Genomic DNA, 24,743 nt, shown 5'->3' with positions numbered 1-24,743 from the left:
GCAAGAATTCCTTGATTCTTTTGTCCTCAAAGCAAAACTTAAACGATCTGAGAGGTAACCAAGTTATGTTCGAAAGGTTATGGTTGTGGCTATAGCTATGACTAAGACGGTTAATTAATTCTCACCGGAACTAGAAGTGATAATCTTTTTGAGCGCTTCCCTCTGCGGCAATCACCTCGTACAGTAACATTCCTCAGGTTACCACCAAGAGTCCAGTACCTTCTACAACTTACCGCCACCGCGAGTGTGAGTGGCACTCTTGTGGTGTTTCTGTTGATCATATCCTTGCGCCGGTTTCAATCTCCTTCTTTCATTTGGCTTCCCATCTTCACTCCCTCCTCTATCTTGCTACATCTCTCTTCGCATAACGGTAAAATTGTAGTCCTTGGTTGATTTCGCTATGAACATATTGAGTGATAGAAAGGGTTATATTGCTTTTTCGGTGCACGCATTTGGTTTTGAGGAAACGAGACTGTAGAGAGGGCTGGTGTCAAGCGAGGGAACTAAGGATCTACTAATGTATACGATGTAAAACCAGGGCAATTGTACTTGTGCATGCGTATTTGCCATCCAAGAACCTCCACACTTTCCCTCCCTCCCTCGCAATCATCACTAGTAGTGAACTAGTATCAACGCTTGTGAAAAGTACTCATATTCCAACAGGGATTCTGTGTAGCAAAATAAATTAACCAAGCTAAATAGTATTGGTTAACATATGATACAGAGGGCGTAGCACAAGAACAGCCTAGCAGCCATAAAGCAAGTCTAATTTGTTACGACGCTAGTGACTTATCCAGACCAAACCAAATGGGCTAAAATCCAAAATCTAATCAGGGAGAGAAGTCTCCCAGAGGGAAGAAAACAAGAGATGCAATTATTCTTTTTTTTTTTTAGAAAGGACCAGAATCCAAAGCCATGTACAACATGGACAAAAGCTAAATGTCCAGAAGAATGGTCCTTGTTTTTCCACAACTTGCATCCTCTAGCTTTCATAACTGGCGCCAGCTTTTGACAAGGCAAGGTATCATGCATAAAGTACCTGCTTGCTAGAGATTCGAGAAAGAAAATATCACAACAATGCTACTGCTCGAAAGATATGCCTCTGGATTGCTAACAGCTGAAGAAAATGGGAAGGGTGATATAGACAGAACATAAGGGAAAATGAAAAGCAATCGGTTTTTGGAATCATTAAACTATGACCTTCTTTATATTCCAACCTGCTTTTCCAGTAAAAGTTCACTCTTTATATTCCCATCTCTTTCATACATTATCTCCTTAGTTTGATCACTTGAACTAATCTATCATGGTTTTATTTATAGCATTTTCAATTTCTTGATCTTTCTCATGTTATATTTTCTGTGTATTGGGCCTTCATAATCTTCATTCAATTGCCAATCTCAAAATTTAATTTTTTTTTCTTCAGATCATATAGCACAAATTCTTACTGAACCTGACCCATCTATTTGCCTTAGTGACTTTATCTTGATTGCAGCACTTACCCCTTCTATTCTTCGCTTACATTTCACCACTTCACACATACTTTTACTCAAATTTCCATTCAAGTAGACTTCAAAGCAGCATTCTGTCCATTCCTGTAATAAATCAATGATGGGAGCACAAATCATGGTGCTTGAATTTATCTGAGCGATCAAAGACTGAAATAAAACAGTAAACAGACCTGTTGCAGGCATCAAAAGACCACTGATAGACCCATCAATACGTGTAAAGCTGTCAAATTGAGGGGAACAATCAAGCAAGCCCAATTCCAAGTAACAGTTCTAAAGTGGTCATCATCACAGCAATGCAGATCACTAAAATAAGAAAGATTCCGTGACGATAACTGAATTGGTAAGTAATAAACAGCAAAGCGGTATGTTAGATAGTGTGGCATCATCCACAAGCAGAAACAAAGACATAGAATGATGAAAGAAAAATCAAGAGAAAAGGCAAGACCAGCATGAGCAGCAAGTGTTCAAACTAAAGCCCATAATTAGGTGAATAATGGAGAAAAAAAACATCAGAAATGTTATCAATTGCACTAATGTTCATCAACTGGATGGTAAGCATCATAGACAAGGTGTTGTAGAATTACTTAGTGATCGAAATGATAGAATTTAATGTTAATTCAGATTAGTTGTTTGTTTTCTTTAACTAAAAAAAGAGCATGCCTTAAGAAATTGCAACAAACAAGCATTTACCTTTCGAGATATTCACTCGAGCAGAAACAATTGATTCCCCCTCGGGAATAGAGTCAGAACTGATAGCCATTTCCCTTTCCCTCGGTCCTTTTCGCCCTGAGCGGGGCTCCGAAAGAATTGAAACGCTTTCCTTCACTGCCTTCTAAGCGCCACCTGGGACGTGGGAACCTATCTATTGGTGGATCGTATCTTTCCGGGGTTTCAATCCCACCCCTTGATTGGTGGAGTCTGCCTTTCTTCTTCTTTCCGACTCAGTCCTGAAAAGAGGAACGTTGCTAGACTCACTTACTAATAGTTAATAACTAAAGTACTTAGAATATAATTTAAATGAAAATTTGTAGTCGTTAATGATCAACTATTTCTCCTTATAGCTTTATTACAGATCTTTTAGTGCAAATAAAATCATTACAATCAATCATATTTCAACATCATCAATTTAATTTGTTGCACTACTAAATAAAATCCATGAATTTCTAGGTATAATAACTCAAAATCTCTCGTCCTATCTTAAGCTCCAAAATGAAAGGAAAAACAAAGCAAACAAGCTCGGGAAACCTAAAGAGAGAAGGTTGATGAGCTACTATTTGGTGTGCAAAATTATGGAAGATTGAATTTATTTTTTATTATTTTATGTGGATTTTTGTCTCCTCTTAACAATGGTCACATACTGTGTTGTAAAAAGATGATTGAGGCTTAACATGGTGAAGGGGAAATGAAAAAGGAGGCTAACGTTGTTTGATGAAGATGATGGCTATGAATTGAGGAAGAAGATTGGGTTTGAGTGGAAAAAAGGTTGTGTTTGCTCGACTAGAGAAAGAGATGATGGCGTGGATGGTGAATGGTTAAGAGGAGACAATATTGTTCTTGGTGTTTTTGGTTTCCAGGATTATTGATTAATAGGGTATGAAAAACATTAGTGTTATGGTGGACTGTAAAAAGGAGCAGTTGATGATTGGAGACTTGTGTTCTTTCCTCGGTGGTTTTTTAGGTTTTCTTTCTTAGATTTCCTTTTGTTTTTAATATCTCTCGATCGATCACTTTTGTTCTGCAATTAGATATCATGAATCTAGAATTAACAAGTTCTAGAACTAAAAAACTTGAATTCAATTGCATGGAAATTTTGTAATTTTAACATTACAAAGGCTTTTTAATCATTAATTAAAATATAATGATAAAATATAATGACAAACTTATAAATAACTTGATTTGTTAACTATTTTTGGCTTACATATAAAGTGATCAAATTATAAATTATAGGATGTTAACTGTAACTTTTGAAAGAATAAAAGCAAATGTTTTTTTTAAAAATGATTAAATTATAGGAGTGCTAGAGTAATTTTCTATAGTGATATTATTATTTTATAATTTTTAAATTTAATGAACGAAAGAATTTATTTGTATTTGATAATTATGCAAAGGTTGTTTATTAGTAGGAATTCTTTTTATTTGATAATAAGAAGAATTGTTAGTGAAATTAATTCTTTTGTTATTCATAATTATGTAAAGGTTGCAAAATATCTCTTTTTCAACTCCTTTATACCAATTTTTGAAATCAAAACTGATGCAGAATCAATTCTAGTAATTATCAGAATTAATTCATGTTGTTTTACTTTAATTACTCATCATAAAAAAAGAATAAAAAACTTGATTGCTTTTTCCCTAACAAACACAGGATTTTACTTAGAAAAAAAATTTGTTCATGCAACAACAAAAAAAATTAGTTTAGAACAAATTCAAGCCTTGGACCCAGGACCTAGGCCCTACCGAGTCAAGAGAAGCGAATATGCATGTGGCTTAATCCCAAAACTCACATCACCTAAGAGCTCTCCCCTTTAAAGATTGGGTGTCTTATAAATCCATTTTAACTTTTCATCTTACAACGATATAAATTATAAAAAAATCTAAAATCTTGTACTCTTTCAAGGTGAGATGCATAGTTTTGAGTTTTACAAAATATGTTAACAAAGAATTTGATTAGGTTAATTTTTCATTCATCTACAATTTATTTTAATAATGTTAATATTTCATGTTGAACTATTTTTATTAAAGAGAAATTTTTAATAAAGTTTTAATCCTAAGAATATAAACACCTTAATTTTAATTCAGTCTCAAATATACTTATTAGCTATGTTTTTTAAAACAAATTAATTTCCAAGGCAATAAACAAGAAACATAATGTTTGAGCTAATTAACGTGCAAGACAAACGGGAACTACACGTCGGATAAATGGAAGATTTCCCTCAAATAGATGAATAAAATACCTTTGCATCGTATGCCACAGGAAGAAATCAATAGACATGTTAAAAAATATTCCCAACATCTTATAATTCAGTTAAAATTATGTTTATTTATTAAGTTTTTGAAAAATTATAATTTACGTCTTAAACTTTATATTATAAAATAAATCAACAAAAAATATCTTATTATTTATAGAATTTTCACTATATTTCATTCAAAGATAAAAATACTTTTATATTAACTATTACAACTTTGCTATCTATCAAACTAAAAAAAATTATAACCACCATCTTCATCCTTTTCTTGCAGCCAGAATCCGGGCAGTGACATGATAAACAGTAACAACCAGTCAAGAAACAAATAAAAAGAACATAGAATTGTAACTAGATTTGGTAGGTGTCCATTGTTTTCTGTGTTTAGACTTGGAAACAAAGTTGAGAAATTGAAAAGTTACATACAACCATTCAAGAAACAAACATTAAAAGATCGAATCCATAGTTACAGACAACCTCAATGGCTCTGTTAATAGCCCAGAAGCAAACTCATATGAAAAAAAAAAAAAAAAAAACCTCTTGCCATTCTCCCTTGATCCAGATCTATGAATAAAACACCAAGTAAATAAAGAGGAATCTCATAAGATGGTGGTGAATGACATTATCTTATCGTATCTGGTTCTCTTGATTTTTTGTAAATGACATGTGGAAGAGAGAGAGATCTTGAAATGAGAAAAGATCATATGTGTTGTTTGGTTGATTTTTAATTTAAACTATAAATCATATGATGAAACCATAAAGGATGCGTCACGCATGAGTTTGAAGCTCATAACAATGATGTTAGCATTTACTGTCATTGGAGAGATTCTAGGAATTGATTTATTCTACAGTTGTAAATTTCCTAATTATAATAGGAACCTAGAACGTTACAAATTCTTTTTTTTTTGTATATATACTACAACAGTGTAAACGTAAGATTTTAATAAAGATTTTACAATTACCAAATTTCCTTCTTTACTTGCATGGTATCAGAGCAAATACCCTAAATTTTTTAACCTTTTTTTCCTTTGAGTTGTGAAACAAAGAGGCAGCCGTCACCCAGAACAAACTATCTCTCCCTGTTAGCGTAGAAACTTGATGGAAATTCCTACTGATTTAGTAGATACGATGGCAGCCCCTACCGATTTAGTAGAACAAAATCAACAAGGAACAGAGGCTATCCTGGAAGATTTGACTACGAGAATGACCCAGGCTTTGAGACAAAGCCTGAACCAGACCCCTGCAGTAACATATGATACTGCTGCACCGATTGCTATCAAACTCAATGGAACTAATTATGCTCTATGGTCTCAGATTGTCGAGATGTATATCTCAGGAAAAGACAAACTAGGATATATCAATGGTGATCTTCCGCAACCAGAATTGAATGATCCAACATTTAGAAGATGGAGGACAGAAAACTCTATTGTAAAGGGTTGGCTGATTAATTCAATGGACCCTTCTCTAGTCGGCAACTTTATCCGATTTCCAACAGCAAAACAGGTATGGGAATCAATTGCCACAACTTATTTTGATGGGAATGATAAATCGCAGGTATACGATTTGAAGAGAAGGGTCACTCGAATGAAACAAAATGGGGAATCTATTGAGGGATATTACAATTGTCTTCAGGGCTTATGGAGGGAAATTGATTATCGGCGACCAAACCCAATGGAGTGTGCAATTGATGTACAGAGACACAACACCCTGCTTCAAGAGGATCGGGTGTATGTGTTCCTTGATGGACTGGACGATCGGCTAGATAAAATCAGAAGTGATGTTCTACAATTACAACCGTTTCCATCTGTTGAGCAGGCCTACGCATATGTTCGAAGAGAGGACATTAGGCAGTTTGTAATGCTTGAAACAAATGGTGGCCCTACTGCTTCAGTTATGGCAACGAAGAGTGGGAAACAAAATCAAATGCTGCGCATGACCAAAAGAGCACCCGGATATGCAGCAACGGGGGGAAGCAAAAATCTGTCTGGAGGACTTGGCTGCTCCCATTGTGGTAATGCCAAACACACACGGGAAACGTGCTTCAAGCTACATGGTTATCCGGAATGGTGGAATGAATTTAAAGCAAAGAAATCACAGGAAGCTAATGGAGGAGTTGGACGGGCAGCAATAGCACATGGAGGAGTTGAACGGACAGCAATAGCACATGCAGAACCTACTCTTTCTCTCATTCCCTGTGTAGAGACAAAGGCAGAGACGGCTAGTAATGGCAGTGATCAAGGTAAAGGCTGTTGTTATACCAGCAGTGCTTTGGTAGTTTCTACGAAACAAAAGGATGATGACTGGATTGTAGACTCTGGTGCAACAGACCATATGACCTACAATCCAGACGACCTTGATGAATACATAACGCCAAGAAGGAACAATATTTCAAATGCTAATGGGGTCTTGTATCCAGTAACAGGGGCTGGAACAATACAATTATCACCATCAATATCCTTAACTAATACTCTTTTAGTTCCTTCTCTTACAACAAAATTAATATCTGTGGGACAAGCTACTGAAGACCTAAATTGCATTGTTTTAATGTATCCACATTTTTTGCCTTTTTCAGGATATTCTCACGAAGAAGATCATTGGGCGTGGTACTAAGAGAGAGGGGTTATACTACATAGATGAGTTCAGTATCGGAAAAATCAATATGGTGAAGAACTCAACCACTGCACAAGAAAAAACAGATTCGGCTATGGCATGCTCGTTTGGGGCACCCGTCATTCGGCTATATGAGGCAATTATTTCCAGATTTATTTTCTAGTAAAAAACATTTAGACCTTAAATGTGATACATGCATTTTGCAAAAAGCCACCGTGTATCATTTCCGGTTAGCTATAATAAAAGTGATATTCCTTTTGCATTAATCCATTCGGATGTTTGGGGACCATCCCCGATCACCACGGTTCATGGTGTTCGATGGTTTTGTGACTTTTATAGATGATTGCACCCGGATGACGTGGATATATTTGCTCAAAAATAAGAATGAAGTCTTTGGTGTATTTTGTGCGTTTCATGCTATGATACAGAACCAATTCTCAGCAAAAATCAGAATTTTGAGGTCGGATAATGGAGGGGAATATATCAATCAAGACTTTGTGAAATACTTCCACAATGCTGGTCTCCTACATGAATTTTCTTGCAGTCAAACACCACAGCAAAATGGTATAGCTGAACGGAAAAACAGACACATTTTAGAAACTGCTCGTGCACTACTAATTGGAGCAAACGTTCCCCATAGATACTGGGATAAAGCTATGGTCACGGCTGTGCACCTAATGAACCGGATGCCTTCTAAAGTCTTAGAATTTAAGACTCCGCTGCAAGTCTTGGCCACTCATACTACACTACCATCTATACTAATGTTGCCCCCACGTGTATTTGGATGTGTAGCGTTTGTTCATCTTCACAAGAACCAACGAAACAAGCTGGATGCATGTGCTGATCGGTGCATCTTTCTGGGATATGGCGCATCAAAGAAGGGCTATTGTTGCTACAATCCAGTAACTAAACGCACATACATCACAATGGATGTAACCTTCTCAGAAGCTGAAAATTATTATTCTCCAGTGTCCACTTCTCAGCTTCAGGGGGAGACATGGACGGAAGAAGAGAAGTGGTGGAGCTGCCCAAATATAGAACCAATACCTGCACTGCCCGCGGATGATGGAACGGGCAATGCAGGAAACGAAGAGATGGGCATACTGCCTATACATGCAGACGAAGAGAGGGACATACGGGCAGTCATCAACGTGGAAAGGGAAGATGACGATGATGCCACGGGTACTCCATCAGAAGACATGGAAACAAAAAGGGCAGCCACGGTTGAGGAAGAGATGGGTGTATCTGTGGACATGGGAGAGGAGGACTTAATTGCAGACTTGGCAGTCGACACCGGGGATAAAGAAGCTGAAATGGAAAGTGAAACTGAACACACATCTAGTAGTCAGACCCCTCTACTCTCTGTACTCGACGATGATCATTCCTCGCCAGAGAATATCCATGAGGTAAACTCTCTTGCTCCATCCTCCAATCCTGTTTTGAATACTCCTATTGGTTACAAATTACCTGCCAGGAAAAATAGGGGAAAGCCTCCAGCTAGATACTCCCCTAGCACAGAGGGAAAACAATCGAAGTATCCCATCTCCAACCATGTAACAACTCAAATGCTGACCAAACCACTTAGAGACTTTACCAATAAGCTGTCAGCTCATCATATCCCGCATGAAATTCAGGAAGCCTTGACCGATCCTAAGTGGGCACGAGCAGTAGAAGAGGAGATGGAAGCACTGATGAAAAATAAAACATGGGCACTTATTCCACTGCCGAAGGGGAAGAAAACAGTTGGGTGTAGATGGGTCTTCTCTATCAAACACAAAGCGGATGGAACCATTGAGCGGTTTAAAGCAAGACTGGTAGCAAAAGGATATACTCAGACATATGGAGTGGACTATCAGGAGACTTTTTCTCCGGTAGCAAAGTTAAACACTGTTCGAGTGCTGTTATCACTAGCAGAAAATCTAGATTGGCCGCTACACCAATTTGATGTAAAAAATGCTTTCTTGCATGGAGACCTGGAAGAAGAGGTGTATATGGACATCCCACCTTGATATACCTCATCCCCAAATACTGGAATTGTTTGCAAACTACAGAAGGCATTATATGGGCTAAAGCAATCACCTCGCGCGTGGTTTGGGAGATTCAGTATGGCAATGAAGAAATATGGCTTTCAACAAAGCAACTCGGATCATACTCTATTTCTAAAACAACGACAGGGAAAGGTGACTGCATTGATAATCTATGTGGATGACATGATCATTACTGGAGACGATACAGAAGAAATCTTGAAACTACAGGAACAATTGGCTACCGAATTCGAGATGAAGAACTTAGGAGGACTAAAGTATTTCCTTGGGATTGAAGTGGCTAGATCAAACCGAGGCATATTTCTTTCACAAAGGAAATATGTGCTAAACCTACTAACCGAAGTAGGAATGCTTGACTGCAAACCGGCTGACACCCCCATGATTCAAAATCAGAAATTTGGGGACTCTACGGAAAGGGCTTCAACTAATAAGGAAAGGTATCAACGGCTGGTGGGAAAATTAATTTATTTGTCACATACTCGCCCTGATATTTGTTATGCAGTAAGCATAGTCAGCAAATTTATGCATTGTCCGAATGAAGAACACATGGATGTTGTAATTAGAATACTACGTTACTTAAAATCAGCTCCTGGAAGAGGCCTTTTATTTTCTAAAAATGGTCATCTAGCGGTTGAAGGATACACAGATGCTGACTGGGCAGGAAGCATATCGGATAGAAAATCTACGTCGGGATACTTCACATTTGTTGGCGGCAACTTAGTCACATGGAGGAGCAAGAAACAAAAGGTAGTTGCCTTGTCAAGTGCAGAAGCCGAGTTTCGAGGAATGGCAAAGGGACTATGCGAATTATTATGGCTCAAGAGGTTATTGTCCGAAATTGGGTTCAGTCCAGAATCAAAGATGAACCTATACTGCGATAATAAAGCTGCCATCGAAATATCTCACAACCCAGTTCAACATGACCGCACAAAACATATCGAGATAGACAGGCATTTCATCAAACAAAATCTCGAAGAAGGGGTGATTAATTTTCCATTCGTGAGGTCAGAAAACCAGCTCGCAGATATCCTTACAAAGGCCGTCTCCAGCAAAATTTTTCAGAATTCACTTGACAAGTTGGGCATCGAAGATATCTTTGCACCAACTTGAGGGGGAGTGTTAGCATTTACTGTCATTGGAGAGATTCTAGGAATTGATTTATTCTACAGTTGTAAATTTCCTAATTATAATAGGAACCTAGAACGTTACAAATTCTTTTTTTTTTGTATATATACTACAACAGTGTAAACGTAAGATTTTAATAAAGATTTTACAATTACCAAATTTCCTTCTTTACTTACAAATGAGACGAACAAAGAGACAATAAAATGAAAATGATCGACCATTGCTCTGTCGTCCAAGCACGGCATTTGAGCTATAGAAGTGATGATATAGCAATTAGAAATACACCATTTACTTTATTCTTTACAAGTCGGATATTAGAAATACGTAAAATGTCATAACAAAAGAACGAAGAATCACAATTCCATTGATGTAAATCATGTAACACCAAAAAAAAAAAAAAAACAACAATGGAAGTCAAAGTTTGAAATTGCGTTCTTATTCAAAACAGGACATTAAGGATTCAAAATAGGATGGAAGGAAGTGGAAAAAATAAATAAATGAATGAGTGAATATTAAAAAAAAAATTCATGAACACTGATAAGAACAGAGTGATAATAACAGGGTGCACACCTTTTCCAATGATATTTTCTTCTCATTAAAATAGGATTTGACCATATAAACAAGATCTAGATGTAACGAGCAATCCAATCAAGAGAATACGAACCTAACCTTGAGAGATATAACTTAACTTGTAAGTTCTGGTTTTAGTCTTTAGAGGTCACTAATTTGAATCTCATTAACCTTAGGGCTACTAAAAGCTTATATGGTAGTTAACTTCAAGGCCCGTGAAATTAGTCGAAGTACGCACAAGCTAATCCAAACACCCATGTTAATAGGAAAAAAAAAAAAAAAAAGAGGACACCAACCTTTGTGCTAACCATATTCTCCCATTTTTTAATTTTGATAACGGCAAATCAATGAATAGTAGACCTATGGCTCCACACTATCACTGTCAAATAATTTGTAAATATAAATAAACACACCAACAAAATATTTTTGTCAGTAAATTAAAGTGAATTTTTCCACTTAAATATGCCATCATAGTATCAATCAATAAACAACGATAGAAATATTTCATCAGTATATATACCAAGGAAATTAAAGTGAAAAAAAAAATAAATAAAAAAAAATCTAAAAACTATGATGACGTGTCATTTTTATAAACGAATTACCGACAGATTTAAATCCGTCGGTAAATTCATTTGTAATATTTAATTTATGATCTAACGAGCGACCCTCCTCTCTCTCTCCCCATTTCTTCTTCTTCCTTAATTTTTCTATGCAACAAACAACACAACCCCCCTAATTTTATCATAAATCAACCCTCCACCATTAATCCATCCATCACAACACTTAGTTTGTAAGTATTTATGTTTTAATTCAAATTTTATTAAGGATTATCCACTTCAAGTAAGCAAAACTATCCATTTTTTTTATTTGAATTCAATTTTAAAATGATAATTTTACTATATATTTTTGTAATATATGTATTTTGTTTGTGTGTTTACTTATTTTATAGCTTTTTCCCATAGAAATTTGTTGTATGAATATATGATTTTATACATGTTAGGGATTGTTTGAGATTTTGTAAAATTGTATTTGTTTATAAATTGATGAAATTTATTTTGAATTTGTGACTTAAATGTTTTGTTATGAAATAAACAATGGTTTATTTAATGGATTCGTTTTATATTCTATCAATTTTTTTTACTGAGTTGAAATTTTTGGTAAATGTAAAAGAAATTTGAATTTATATAGATTGATAATGAATTAGTTGTATTATTAAATAGTTTGAATAAGTTTGAGTTAAACCAATATTCTGTTATTTATTTAGTTTACATATATAATTAATACATGTTGTCATCAATATTTTATATAGGTTTGACAAGAGTAATGGATGATCGTTTATGAATGTATCGAGATTCACTTAAAGCGTTGCATATGATGGATTATTGTAACAAGGTTTAGGATTTTATTAATTATGCACTATCTAATCTGAGAAATATTAGTAGAGGCGGTATTAGATATCCATGTAAGAGATATAAAAATAAAAAAGTTTATCCATCCAAATATTGTAACGATGCATCTTTTACAAAAAGGGTTAATGAAAAAATACATGTGTTGGTTTGCACATGAAGAACCATATGTTCCTTACGAGATCATTATAAAAAGGATGATTGGATCAACTTCTAGTTCTAACAACGTGCATAAAGTTGTAGATAACAATAGTAATCCTTATAGGAATATAATTATGAATGTAATTTGAATGAACCAGGGCTATGCTTGTCAATGTTCAATATTAGATGAAGAATCTAATGCAAACACAACCATATTTTTTGATCTTTTGAAAGATTTTGATAAACTATTATTGGATGAGTGAAGAAATCATAGTAAATCATGGGTCAAATCAATAATGTTTTAGCATAAAAAAGATGTTAGGAAGAGCAAAAGTATTTTTTGACATTATGAGACCCCTATATCTAAGGAAAAAGATTTAAAATATGAAGTCAATTATATATTGACTTCATATATATATATAAAAGGCATGAAAAAAAAAAAAAAAAAAAGAACAGCTACAAAAATAAATAAAAAACAACATAAATATTTTCCATACCTAAGCAACCTATCTCTAATGGGACAAAATTAAGTCTTCAAATCCCCAAATTAAGACTTTAATTATTCTAAACAAATAAAATTAAATTTTATTTTATTAACCGACAAATGAGATAGATGTTTTCTCGACAGCTCAAGATTTTATCAAGATTTCTATTGGTAAGTAAACATAACAACCTGCCAAGCCCAAACTTATATTATTGCAATATCAAAGCATCAAATAAATAAATAAAGAAGAAGAAGAATTAAAGGGCAAAATTGTAAAGTAACGAAGGAGAAAAAAAAAATCACCATGAATTATTGTTGTGATCCGATCTCTCTCTTGGGTTATAGTGGGAGACTTGGGTTTTGTTTTTGTATAATACCCAATCACCAACATCCCTCTTATCATTTTTAAACAATTTATCTTCACCAACCTCATCATGCAAAATTCCCACCTCTACAATGGATATCCAAGTGGGACCAGCACCTGTGCATGTTAAGACATGATGCATTCAAAAGAAAGAAGAAAAGCGTCCTAATCCCACACTTCAACATCATGGGCATGTACGTGTGTGTTTTTTTTTTAGAAAAAAAAGTTACATTTCCCTTTGATCATTATGAACAGAGATATTATTATTTTAAAATTTTAAAATTTAATCAACGAAGAAATGTATTCATATATGATAATTATGTTAATTAAGGATGGGCTCAGTTGGAGAACCGGCAAGGGCGATCAAGTGTCCTTTTGGTATGATTCATGGCTGCAGCATGGTCCAATCTTTCATCACATGGATCAATCATGTGATTTGCTTGTGTGGAACTGTGATTTGCTGCAGAGCCTCCTTCACCAATCCGTTGTTGATCGTACCGATCAGAGCCGCCGTTCCGATGAGACAGAATTCGGTTTTTCCTGATAAGCGCATTTGGCAATCTAGACCTGCTGGCGTTTACTCAGTTATTCTCATATTACGGCTCCCAGTCTGCGGGATCAAGACTTCAAATGGAAGTGGATTTGGCGCTTAATGGCAGATCAGAAACATATTTTGTTCCGATGGCTAGCTGCCTCGGAGGCTTTATTGACTATTCAACTCGTTATAAGAGAGGTTAACGGCATCATGCAGTTAAATATTTATATCCTTTAAATCTTATTATTTTTAAAAAAAATAATTCTAAAAAGTCCTATTTTTTTATAACAATAATGAAAAATAAATATCATTTTCATATAATTAATGAGATAATCAATGTTGTAGGTCTCTTAAAAAAACATTGTATACACTTATAATTATAAGAAAAACCATTATTTTAATATGAATTATTATTCTAGTGGAATGACGGTTTATCATGTTTTAAGTACTTTTATTTTAGAGAATCATTTAAATCATATATATAGTCTTAAAATTTAATAATGGTTGAATCTAAGTGTTTTGGGCCCGAAATGTTTGACTGATTGCAAGCCCGAGTTATTTGAATTTGATATTTTTATCAGATTCACGTTATTTTGGATTTGGCTGATTGTTCAGTCTAAATTATTTGGATTTGATATATTTACCGCATCTTTTTTATTTTGTAAGATTTTTTCAGTTTACTAAAATATAGGATTTGTTTTTCCAGCCCAGCCAACGTGACTTTGACTTTTTCTTCATTGCTCCTTCTGGAATATTGGCTTTCTTTGAACTGCCGGCTTCTAGAGGCTCATTCTTTATTTATTTGTGAGTTCTGGATCATATGGAAGAGGTCGTGGAATCAGATTCTTTAGAGGCTGAAACAATCGACAGCAATAATCCCTCTAATTGCCACCCTAATCTTATGCTTATAGTGGAGATTCAAGAATTATTGAGAGTTCTTTGAGAAGGGAATCAGTGTGTTGATCGTCTAGCCCGGATTGGCTCTAGTTGATCAGATATGGCCTTACAAGTTTGGGATTCTCCTCCACCTTGTCCGACTCTATCCTCTTCTTCTAGCTGATAGAATGGAGATAGCCAGCTTTGTGAGAGAGCAGTTTTATTTCCAAGAGTTAATTACAGCTCTTGGAAATCAGTGTGTTCATTTTATTTTGATTTAAAAAGAAAAATAAAAAAAGGGTAAAAAAAAAAAAGAGTAAATAGGATGGCGAGTTTGACGAAAAAGAAAGCATTTCTTAGAATAAAATACTATTAAATGAAGCATGGTTAATGTATTGATCAAGGAATTATTTAATTATTTGTTATAAATTAATTTATTTTCATAAACTACAAGAACTAAATTATAGTTAACTCTATTTCTATTTCTATTTTATAAAAAGACCTAGAATAATCATACATGTATTAATCAAACTGAAATAAACATTTGATAGAAAAATGGGATAAATTACTATAGAAGTAATTATCACAAGAGTAATTTTAAAAGATTTAAAGATTTGTTTTTAGAAATGTTTGAAGTATTAAGAAATTGAATATTAAATAGAGAAAATGATTAAATAATTAGTGATGATCACGAGAGAGAAATAAAACATTATTTGATATGTATTTTGAGAGGGGAGGAAGTGAGAGACATAGAAAGAAAGAAAAAATACTTCTTCGTGGTGGTTAAAGTTTACCCTCCAAAACACCAATTTAGGGACACTAAATTTCCCTATCTTACAAATTAACCCTACTAAAAAAAATAATAACAAATATACTTAAATTTAATTTATTTACAAAGATAAAGCTTAGCCATCATTGACCTTCTACCAAACACCCCTAAAAGAATTGCCAATTCTCTGCTCACGAATGTGTGATATATGCCTTTTTAATTAGTTTATCATGGAAGCAACAATCTCACCAACCCACTAATAAAGATTCTCCGAGAAATGGAAGCTTTCCTCCGGCCATCAATTATTTTAACCCCTGTTTATCATCACAGTTTAGATACCGTCCTTCGCCTTTAAGTAATCTTGTAATTGGATGCTACCTAGCTTTGTGATTTGTTATTAAGAAACTCTAGGTCATATGATGATAAGAGCAATAATAAGATTGCTCGTAGCAAAGATGAAAATTAGGTCAAATCAAGTCGGATTGGTGGAAAACAGCTTTGAACAAATGCTTATCGTTTGTTTTTATATATATTATTACTAGTGGATTAGTTGGATGGTGGATTAGTTGGATGGTGGTTTTGTTGGATCAATGGCTAGAGATTGTTTGAAAATTACAAGGATCGCAATCCATACCTTCATTCTTCGGAAAATATATTCTTGAATCATTTTTTGCCAAATAATCTCTTAATATTATTAATTTGTTTTTGTTTTATGTTGTTTATAAAAAAAATTTATAAATTATAACTTAAAGTAAAAGGAAAAAACTATTTATAAATCATGCTAAACATATAACTTTGATTTTTTGGATGCCAATTTTGTTTCTCTTTCGAAGATGGAGAGCTCGCTATATATAACACTTGTTTGGAAGGGTGAGTTTGTCTTTTTTAAATAGGATAGAAAGGGAATTTTCTGGATTATAATAACATAAGTTTATTAATTAATGAGTAAATTGAAATCAATTTAATAAATCATATATATGAATGTATTGATTGTTACAAAGAAAAATGAATTGCTTAATACATCACATATGCCATTATATTTTATATTTTTTTTGTTGAGGGATGAATGAAATTTTACTTGTATTGGTAATTGATATAAATATAATTACCAAGAAATCTATTTTCTATTGGAAATTCACTATTCATACCAAAAAAAAAAGCTCATTGTATATACAAAGAGAGTTCATTATAGATTCACATAGTGTTCTTTTAATGTGTCATTGGTTGTGTTTAGTTGTCTTAAAATTGTTTTCGTGTGGATTATTTGCATACCATCTCTTTTCTTTCTTTCTTTTTTGTGTGCCCGGGGGTGGGGAGCTTCATGGTTTCAATCGACATATTTGTGCCCGTTTTTTTTCCTTGATTCCAATATAGTGGGTTTTCATTGTTTTCAATTTCATTTAAGAGGGATGAGATTGTTCTAACGAGTATTTGTTTAATTTTCTTTAACATTATACAGAAGGTGGGGGTGTCTTTGATGCAAAGGTATAGTTTTAGAGTTGGATAACAACCAGGAGCTTGTTTATCTTTGTATATCTTCTGGTGCAAAAGGGGTTATGATTCTTGAAACAAATATCGAACTATTTGTATTAATTATTCTGAGCGGTTGCGAACTTTGCAGTATTAACAATTCTTAATTAGAGTTGAGTCTGAGATGGGGAGAGAATTTAGAGATCTAAAACTCTGATTTGATCCTAATGGGTAGCAGTAAGACCATTGTTTGGTTTAGGATGGACTTTCGAATTTAGGATAACCCTGCATTAGTTGCTCCTGCAAGGGATGGTTGTGTTTTCCCTGTATTTATATGTTAGTTTTTTTTTTTTTTTTGTATTTTTATTCAATTCTCAACATTATACATCCTTATTGGTATATATATTGATTCTTGAACTACAGGGTACATGACGAGGAAGATCAAGGCAATGAGGTCATGTTTAGTTTATATAACACACCAACATATTATTTGTTCTAAGTTTATTAATTTTTAGTTAATAAAATCTCTATGGTCATAATTGTATTGTATTGTATTTTTAAGTTATTTAAACCATGTATAAATTTTTATTTGAATCATGTATTTTAAGTGTTTGGACGTTTGTATTGTTTATTACTTTATTTCATATTTACTTATAATTTTACGATTTGAGTTTACGATCCGAGTTTATATTGTATATTCAGTGTCGTGTTAAAAAAATATTTTTGACAACCTTGCCTAGAACAGGTACTCTCATTTTGCTTTACTTTGAATTTTTTTTTTCCTCTCACAAATTTATTATCCTTTCAAAGCTTAGGACATTAGTGTATAAAGCCCTTGAATCTTTACACTTGGGTTTATTATCAATTTTGCGTTTTTTTTTTTTTTTTCTCCCATCTTTCAGCCTTTCTTTGTTCTTTTTAGCTCTCTTCTTAAAGGGGTATTTATAAGGTTTTTCTAGAGTTTTGGGAGGTCTTGAATCCATTTCTGATCTCTTGATCTGGAGGTAAGTGTCGTAAACCCTTGATTAGAATCCATTTAGAAGCCTTTGTGTATGAATACACGAAAATAAGGTCAGTTCTTACACAATTGTGTTTCAGTCATGGTTGACTAAGTTGCTTACTTTCAAGGCCTTATCGGAGCAATTCTAACGTCATCGTCACCTAAGACCATCTGAACTTGGTAGAAAAGATGCACATCTTTCATTTGGATCCAACCTTGCTCAATTTAAAGATTTGTAGCTCTACATTCATTCGTTTGATGTTGCTAACTTAATCAGTCAAAATTATCAAAATAGAGGTCACTTTATCGAACGACGTGTCACTCACATTCTCTTCATTAAGTCTATTAACGACGCATCATTTAGGGTTTTAATTTGGGATTGGAAAATTTTGATCAAGTCCTTGTTCTTCCAAATCCTTTTAATTGCACTCATAATTATCTCCAAACATTTTAATTTCATGGAATTTTATCCTTGTCAAACTCAATTGTCAACCCCTAAGTTAATTGTCTTTTTTATTTTGGTCTTAGGTTTTGAATTTGTGCATTTTAACCATAAATAGACAAACAAACTTTTAATTACTTCAATTTGACCCCTGTTAGGGCTATTTCATCCACTACATTCACGTGTTTTTTTTTAATTTAGTCCTTGATTTCATATTTCTTTAATAAAGTTCTTAATGTCTATCAAACTTCAATATTTATGCAATTAAGCTTCTGATTTGACCAAATTAACTCTTTCAAAATACAATTCAACCCCTAGACTTTGATTTCTTCCAATTAAAGCCTAAATTGATTTCAAAAAATCAATTTTTCTTACAATTAAGCCCTTGATAAATTCAATTAAACCTTGAAAAATCTAATTGAGTCCTTCAACATCTAATTTAAAATGTTTCTCCTTAAATTGAATTTTCTTTACTAATATAGCTTTCATCTAAAAATATTTTGTCAAATTATTCAATCTCCTCAACTAGTTTTCGGCAATTTCCTAAGCATTTTGATATATTTTTTTTAATAATATATTTTTTATTTATTTATTTTTTTGCTTATACAGGGAATTAAAAATGGGTAACAACATTCATTCATTTGGAATTAACATTCTCACAATGTATCCCCTTTCATGAGGAAATTATTTCTTCAATAAAACTAGAATACTTCTTCACGAGCATTCCGAGTAAAATAACATCAAATTTTATGATCTCAACAATTGTCTAGATAAAACTTTAAACTGATTTAGAATGATTTACACACCAAATGCATTCTTTAACATTATATGCGAGAACAATAGTGTATACTAACTATGCTATAAATTATATACATCTAAATAACATTGATTTATTTATTCTATTTTTGTTACTAAAAAGATGTTAGGGTCATAATTTTTTTATATATAAAATATAAAAAAAAAAAAAAGGAGAAAGAACATAAATACTATATTTATGAGATGAGTTTCAGAGTCATTGCCGAAATAAACTTTATGGCATGCTTAATCATGTATATCATTCAAATATCAAATCCAATGAAGTGTACTAACCTCGTCTACAAAATCAAATCTTAAAATCTTTATTGAATTACCAGCTCTGCGTGGAACAAGTCTGACTCTTATTAGATTCTCCAAAACATCCATGCTCCACCAAAAATAGCTTTCTAGTCTCAAATAGACTTAGTTAGCTACTTATCCAAAACTTTTTTTTTTCTTTTGTATCGTCTTTATAAAATATTATTTATTGTAATATTTTTTTTATGTTTTGTTTTTTTACTAATTTTTTTTGTGTTTTATTAGAAACTAGACTTTATGATTTATTATAATTTTGCTTTCTATGTAGTTTTTTTAATCTCATAACCCATATTGCAGGTTAACCTAATTTTTTTTATTAATATTTTTTTTTAATTTTATCATTTAATATTGGTTGATTAGAAATTAGATTTTATGATTTATTTTAATTTATTTTTTATGAAGATTATCTCGATTTTAAAATATTTTAGTTAAACTATCTTTTTTTCTGATTGTCCAAGTTGCTTTTGAATTTACTAAGTTGACTCAGTCATTTTAGATTAATCTCTACATAATTTAAATTTTTTTTCCATCTTGAAAATATGTTAGCAATATCTAGATATTTTTTTAACCTAAAAATAAAAGTAATCTGACTTGCCTGCATAACACTAGGGAAGGTAATGGGTACCCGTGAGTTGAATTTCTTGATATCCATCTCTACCCATTATCCATCGGGTAAGAAATTTAGATATCCATAAATTATCCATTGAGTTTTGAGTATTCAATGGGTATCTTTTATCTATATTATTTATTAATAAAAAAATTAAAAAATAAAATAGTTAATATATATATATATATATATATATATATATTTGAAGCATGTATATGTATGAAATGATAAATATTATTCATATATTAATATTAAGGTATGTATATATTATATTGTACAAATCTAAATATTCTACAAATATATTTATATTTTGGGTTAAGTAAATTTTAATCGGGTTTAATAATATCTATAATCTATCCGGTCCAAAAATTTCATACATATTCAGATCGGTTTGCATCATATTTGTATTAAATTCTGATGGCTTCATAACACTTGTAAATGATCTAATTGTTTAACTATGACAAAGTATAAAGTACTTAACATCGAGAGATAAGATGCTTTGCTACCTCGCCAACCCAAACCTATTGTTCACAAAAGACATAACGTACCATTAATACAATATAGAATTATTTATATTTTTTAACTTCTCAAGCTTCACACACTGTTGAAAATTTTATCCAAGAAAAAAGAATCGACTAAAAGATAGAACATTTTAAAAAAGAAGCTTCACACACTGTCCATTTTTCAGTTTGCTTCGATGGAGTTGATGACGCTGCTATTATGGGGGCAATGCTGTCATTGGTTTTTTACTTTTTTTGGGTGTGATTGGGGCTGCGATTTCTGGGAAAAATCGGGTATAGTTTATTATGTGAGTTGTTGCTTGTGATGAAGGGGCGATCGGGTCTGTTGTGGGGCTGCTGCTAGCAACGGCGAGGAGATCAGATCGAGATGTGGCTTTCAGTTGAAGTTAGCGTCGGTTTGATGATGTGGAGGGGTTGAGAGGCACGACTGGTTCGTCTGGCTTGGCTGGTTCAAGCTGGTGGGTCTTGCGTGGCTTGTTTGGTATTGGTGGAGAGAGAAGATTTAAAAGGTATTTAAATGCATGGAAGCAGTTATTTTTTAAAGTAATTTTTTATTTAAAAATATATTAAAATAATATTTTTTTATTTTAAAAAATTTATTTTTTTATATATATTAAATGATTTTAAAATATCAAAAAAATATTAATTTGAATTAAAAAACAAAATTTATTTATTTTAAAAAAACATTTTTAAAATAAAAAAACTCCCTAAAATCAAATCACTAGGGTGTCCAAAGGTGGTAGGAGTGGGCAATTTTAGTGGATCTGATTGCTACTTCGACAAAAGAAGGGCATGGTGGGTGGGGACCTGGGGTTGTTAGATTACACAAAGTGTGTTTGAAAATGAGATTAATTCTATATTTTTAAAAAAATTAAAAAATAATTTAAATAGTTTTGATGTGTTCGATCTTAAAAATAATTTTTAAAAAAATAAAAAATATATATATTTTAATATATTTTAAAATAAAAAAGCACTTTAAAAAATAATTGTAATTATACTCCTCCACAAACTCATTGTTTATAGTGGTGTTGATGGGTGTTCGGCCCTGGGGTTTTTTTTTTTAAGGTGAGAGGATTGGCGTTTACTTGTGGCCATTATGTATACATAGTACCCAAGAGTTGTAGCACGTGATGTAAAAGGTTTGAAATCTACACAGCAGATCTCGAGTTCGAGTCAGGGCGTGTCATCTCTTGTAAGAGCTTAGGAACTAGGGTTTTAGTCGCTCACCTAGGACCCACAAAGTATGCTTTCCGGGGGATAAGGTTTCCTCAAATTCAAAAATTATGTATACATGGATTTTGTGGGCAGTCATGCCACAAATTAATTTGGAGTTTCCAAGAGTTCTGGTGTGATTGATTGTTTATTAATCACATTTGTTTAATGTTCAATTTAAAGTGTATATTAAGGCATTTATTTTGTATAAAATATTTTCAATTTTTTTGTGATTATTTAATATTAAAAAAATTGATCAATAAAAAATATTTTCTACTTAAAAAAATGTTTGGTTTGATTTCTAGAAAAGTATTTTTTTTTATTTTAAAAAAAATATATATTTTAGAGGTTTTGAAAAATTTAAAAATATCTTTTTATTTTTTTATTTTATCAAATTTAGTCTTCAATCTTTTGATAACTATATGTTTTTTAATCCTTTCTTTTACTTTTTTTTTTCAATTTCATATTGATTTAATTTAATTTTTATATCAATTTGGTTCTCATTCTTTTGTTGTTATTTTTTTCTCTTATTCTTTTCTTAATTAAAAATTTTTATATATCATATTTGATTCTTATTTTTTTAAAATTTTTATTTATTTGATTTGAAATAATTTATATAAAATTATAATTTCTTTTTATTTTCAACCTCTTTGAACTTTTTTATTTGTTAGATTTAGTTTTTATTCTTTTGATTGCTATTTGTTTTATTTGAAATAATGTATAAAATTGATTATTTTTTCAATTTGATCCTCCTTCAAATTTTTTATTATTCAAATTTGGTCCATATTTTTTTATAAACTTGAAAACAAATTAAAATATTTATAAGTTATTTCGTAGTTTCATTTTTCATTATATAATTAAACACTAAAAAGTGTTTTCCAACTTATTTTTCAATATACTACAAAAACATTAAAAAATAATTCACTTTTCCAAAAAACTAGTTTCCATATAAATCACTTTTCAAAAATAAACTTCTTTCTAGCCAACAAAGCCTAAGAACTAGAAGAATGTGGGAACTCATTTTTATGGATTTTATAGGTTGAGCTTGGTCTGTTTGAAGTTTGAGCATGCTAGCGATGTCTGGTTGTGAAAGGGTGTCGATTATCTAGAGGTTTTTTTTTTCTGGTTTAGGAATGGGCAAGGGTAAGAAAGTATTTTTATCATTAGGGTTGGTTCTGATTAGTTACATGGATAGGGTCAAAGGAATTTTTTGATTTCAAATTTTATTTCATGGGACAATAGATATTTTTTTATGGTTAGGTTGCTGGGGATTTAAATTTTAAAATCATCCCCTTCTATCTTTGTAGATATGGTTTGCTAGAGTATGAAACTTTTTGAAATTATGGTCCAATTGTGTATTAAAATTTATTATTTTGATATCTTAATTTTAAAAAAAAAATATATTATTTTAATATATTTTTAAAAATAAATTATCACTACCATTTCATAAATTGGATTCGAACCAATCAAGCTACTTGCCCTTTAGTAGATCGTGAGGGTAGTCTATCCCCTCCTCATTATAGTCCTTCTAAAAAAAATAGTATTTCGCATTTGAATCAATAAAAAACCTTTTTTTTTCTATATGTATGAATCAAACTTCTACCCTATTTTCAAATATTCTCTTATATGTCCATTTGTACTTAGGTCCATATGTCTTTAATTCCTAAGAATTAACCTCGATTATTATGGAATCATCCCATTCTATCTTTTTAGATGTGGTTTGCTAGATTATAAAAATATTTGGAATTGTGATTCAATCATGATTTGGAAAAATTTAAATTTTTTTCAGCATCAAATTAATATTTTTAATGTTTTTTATGTTGTTTTGATATATTAATGTTTTAAAAAAAATATTATTTTAATGTATTTATAAATAAAAAATACTTTAAAAAAAACATCTACCACACTTTCAAATAATTTTCTTATTATATGTCCAATATTCTTTGTTAGGGACTTAAGATCATGTATCTTTAATTCCTAACAATTAATAAAATAACCTCGGTTATTATATAAAAAAAAATTTTTTTGTCATAATGCAATCAAAACAAACATGACATCCATATAAAATCTTTGTTGTTAGGCCCTAAAAAGTGTAGTGTAACTAGTTATATTCTAGTCCGATCCTAAATTTGTTTCATAGAAATTACCAGTTCAAGTTCCACAAACCTTAGAGCCACTAGAGTCTTATATGGTCGCTAATTTTAGGGTCAATGGGATTAGTCGAGGTGCGCGCAGGCTGACCCATACACCCATATTAATAAAAACAATCCTTGTTGTCTAAGAGAGCGTTTAAAATTTAATTTTTAATTTGTTAAAAATTAATTTTTTATATATATTTTGAATTGTTTTGATGTGCTTATCTCAAAAATAATTTTTTAAAAATTATATATATATATATATATATATATATCATTTTGATACATTTTATAATGAAAAACATTTTAAAAAATAATTATAACTACACTTTAAATAGACTCTAAATTATATATCTAGCTAGACTTATATTATTTTTTTGTTTTAGAATATATTTATGAATATCAAAAACAAAAATACTTATGAAACATAACCAAAAGGCTAATGATGACATTGTCCGTAATGATGAATCGTCAAATTAACTCTATAGATTTCTGCTTGACTTTTATTTTTTATTTTTTGGAAGATATAACTATGCAATGCATGGTTTTATGTAAAATTGACAATGGTGGATTGACTGGTCAGAGAGAGAGAGAGAGAGAGAGAGAGAGCGTGCTACATGGAAAGTGTGAGAGTTAAAGGCATTCCGATTAAAGCATCCTATATCGTCAGTCGCCACATGCACGGGAATAAACTGTCTTGTCTAGCAACTTCAACAAAGACATCAGCTCCCACTACTTCTAAAAGACAGACACGTGTTTATGGGACTATGGATTCATTGTGCTTTTGCTTTTAAAAACAAAAAACCTAATTGAAAGCTAATTTAACTAAAATTGTTATAAAATTAAAAGA

General features: G+C 31.9%; 1 long non-coding RNA gene across 1 annotated transcript; it reads right to left on the bottom strand.

The window, feature by feature from the left end:
- Positions 1–624: 624 nt before the first annotated feature.
- LOC118031363 (uncharacterized) lies at positions 625–2,557 on the bottom strand. The gene is made up of 3 exons (XR_004684521.2): positions 2,199–2,557; positions 1,679–1,840; positions 625–1,046 (listed from the first exon to the last, which is right to left on the bottom strand). It is a non-coding gene; the product is annotated as an uncharacterized lncRNA (long non-coding RNA).
- Positions 2,558–24,743: the final 22,186 nt, after the last annotated feature.

Source organism: Populus alba, chromosome 11 (genome assembly GCF_005239225.2).
Source record: "Populus alba chromosome 11, ASM523922v2, whole genome shotgun sequence".
Taxonomy (NCBI): Eukaryota; Viridiplantae; Streptophyta; class Magnoliopsida; order Malpighiales; family Salicaceae; genus Populus; species Populus alba.
This window is presented reverse-complemented; position numbering and strand designations above follow the sequence as displayed.